Genomic DNA, 3,548 nt, shown 5'->3' on the forward strand with positions numbered 1-3,548 from the left:
GGTTTAACGTCCCGTCGACATCGAGGTCATTAGACGCGAAGCACAAGCTCGGATTGTGTCAAGGATGAGAAAGGAAATCGGCCGTGCCCTTTCAAAGGAACCATCGCGGTAGTTGCCAGCAACGATTTAGGGAAATCACGGAAAACCTAAACCAGGATGGCCGGACTCGGGTTTCAACATACGTTCTTCAGAATACGAGCCCATTGTGCTAACCACTGCGCCATCTCGCTCGATGTTGTTTGAAACAGGTGAATTTTTGTGCCTGGAAAACAAGTTCATGCCTGAGAAACAAGTTCACACTTAACACATCATATCTAACACTAAGGATATCAACTGAAATTCGGGTTCCTATTTCCACTCACAAACATATATTTCCAAAAAAAATCATATCGAATTAAGTTTCTTAAACTCCGCAACAAAACTGAGGAATCACTTTTTCCAAACACCGCAATTGCCCCCCACGGCGACGCATAAGTTTGAAATTTGGCTCAAAGGTACCTACAACCTCACTCTGTAATGGTGCACAAGCATGGGGCCCTGCGACACCACCTTCGAGCTCAACGAACCTTCAAGCAGGAAATTGGTGGCACATGCGAAAAAAAGACCACAGCTGGGAAGTTCATGTGAGACGTAAGGCATATTAAGTATGTCACACTGACACTAAATTTCACTACAATACTGCCCAAGGCCACCGTGAATGTGTCACACGATCAGAAAGTAGTCACGACCCCTCTTACTCACGTTTAACCCCTTCTTTTGACGTCTCTGCGATGGAGGTCAGAACCGCGACACCCAGCGATTTTGTTATGGATGGATGAGGAGAACAAATGGCTCTGAGCACTATGGGACTTAACATCTGTGGTCATCAGCCCCCCAGAACTTAGAACTACTTAAACCTAACTAACCTAAGGACATCACACACATCCATGCCCGAGGCAGGATTCGAACCTGCGACCGTAGCAGATGAGGAGAACATTTCAGACACACTGCTCTTGGGAATAGGCACGGAAAGGTCTCAGGGGCTTGCATAAAGGGCCTCAATTAAATCACCTCTTACTCTGGGGCGTTGCCTCCCATACATTTCGCAGTCGAAAACAGTTCCGAATGCGATGAGATACAAGATGATGTTCTCGAGCAATCTTTGACACTGCTGACATGCTCGGAAGTTTCAACACTTGTCTAAGGACACTGCATCCCCATCGAACGTAATTGCTGGGTGAAATAAGTACGAAGAATAAAAATGTAGAACATTAATTACATTTGTTCCATTTAAAAAGCGTTAAGAGTTTTCACAAATTCGTAAGCGTTATTTTTCAGCGCGCCATCGTATAAGCTTAGGAAAAAGGCTTTTTTTTCTTGTAAGTTTCTAAATACGAGGGTTGTTCAGAAAGTAAGATCCTATCAGTCGCGAAATCACTGGGAAAATCCGGTAAAGCTTTGCACAGATGTGTTGGGCAGTGCCTCCAGTATGCCCGTCGATCGTGTCGCGTCGCTCTTTTCAATTTTGAGCGAACAGTGAGCACGTAAAGATGCGTAGGGAATAGCGTCTTCCGCCAAGTACGAGGACCTGGTTAGAGATGTCGCCTGTGCCACGCGGCCCACACAACACAACTGTCAAGCAGTTCCTTCTTCATGCCAATTCTCGGCAGAACACTGCAGGGACAATGAAGAGCTCATGCAGCGTTTCCAATGAGAAGTGTTTAATCACCCACAATACAGTCCTTAATTGGCTCCCCCTGAGTCTCATCTCTGCTCACAAGAACCGCTGCCTGTGGAGACAAAATTTTTCCACATACAACGAACTGCAGACCAGTGCAGACAATTGGCCGAAAGCACAGGCGGCTGCTTTCTATGAAGAGGATATTGGAAATCTGATACAACACTACCACAAAACTCGAAGTTGGAACGGTGACTATGTACAGAAGCAGGTGGAAGGTGTACCTAACTGTTGCAAATAAAACGTTTGTGGTTTTCACAGTGGTTTCCATGTCGCGACCGATCGGAACTTACTTTCTGGACAATCCTCGTATGCATCTCGCAACAAGTTCAAATGTTCAAATGTGTGTGAATTCCTAATGGACCAAACTGCAGAGGTCATCGGTCCCTACACTTACACACTACTTAAACTAACTTATGCTAAGAACAACACACACACACCCATCCCCGATGGAGGATCCGAACCTCCTGGAGGAGTGGCTGCGTAATCCGAGACATGGTGCCTCAACCCGCGCGGCCACTCCGCGCGGCTCGTAACAAGTTTAAAGTCTCAATCTGTTACAAAATCATGTAAAAATACTGAATTTCACGTATTGTATAGATCTCTCCGTCTTCAGGCCACGAGTGGCCTACCGGGACCATCTGACCGCCGTGCCATCCGCAGTGGAGGATGCGGATAGGAGGGGCGTGGGGTCAGCTCGCCGCTCTCCCGATCGTTATGATGGTATTCGTGACCGAAGCCGTTACTATTCGGTCGAGTAGCTCCTCAATAGGCATCACGAGGCTGAGTGTACCCCGAAAAATGGCAACATCGCATGGCGGCCTGAATGGTCACCCATCCAGGTGCCGACCACGCCCGACAGTGCTTAACTTCGGTGTTCTCACGGGAACCGGTGTATCCACTGCGGCAAGGCCGTTGCATTGTATAGATCTCTATAATATAAAATCAGCTCTTAATTTGAATTGGGACTGGATGTGTGCTTTTTGTTGAAATACACAAAATTTTCGGACCGAGAGAAGTATCCCTTATGTGATCTCGCAGACACAATGCTTTGGGCAGAGGGAAGCGGCAACACCATGGGAGCCGACAACGCTAGCACGGTTCTCTTTGTTGTGTTGCTGGCGGGTGCAGTCCAGACGCTCGCTGTCAAATGCCAATTAATTTAATCCGGACTACTGCAGCAACTAAATAGCCTCATCATGCCTACATAAACACTCAACACAACGCCAAATATTCTACCCGCGTGCCAATGTGCGCGCTACAGACATGTGCGACAGAATGGCGCTGTCAGCCGGTGCGTCATGCCACTGCGCATCACCCTACAATCCGCCTACTACTGTGCACATCCTTCTAATAGAGCCACCATAGTGACACTCCGGAAAGCATTAACGAGACGGAATGATAGGGCATAACATTCAGCTAAAAAGGAAGCCACAAATGTCAAAGACTGTAGGAGAAGGCAGAATTATACATCACTGAGGACAACTAGAGTACTAAAACCACAACATAAGTAGGACCTTTTGCAGAGGATGCCTGGAGCGTAAGCACGCGATCGCCTCCTAGCGCAATGAATGCTTTCGGTGGAACGAGAGATGTTGGGAAAGTCCCGCCTCTTTCTTGCCTTCCCAGTGGCTACATGCTACGAGGTGTTACTCACTTCCGGAAAAAAAATTAGAACCCCTTTTAGAGGTTTCTAATTCAATCAAGATTTATTGTTGCAACAGTGCATATGCTGTCCATGAAATGATTATGTTTAATAATCAATAGCAAAAGCGGTTCTTAGGTGCCAGGTATCGAACCATGTGGAAACGCCCAAATTTGTGCGTGGTGT

General features: G+C 47.0%; 1 pseudogene; it reads right to left on the minus strand.

The window, feature by feature from the left end:
• Nucleotides 1-2,519: 2,519 nt before the first annotated feature.
• Nucleotides 2,520-2,637, minus strand: LOC124555449 (annotated as a pseudogene).
• Nucleotides 2,638-3,548: the final 911 nt, after the last annotated feature.

The sequence above is a fragment of the Schistocerca americana genome, chromosome 1 (genome assembly GCF_021461395.2).
Source record: "Schistocerca americana isolate TAMUIC-IGC-003095 chromosome 1, iqSchAmer2.1, whole genome shotgun sequence".
NCBI classification, from domain to species: domain Eukaryota; kingdom Metazoa; phylum Arthropoda; class Insecta; order Orthoptera; family Acrididae; genus Schistocerca; species Schistocerca americana.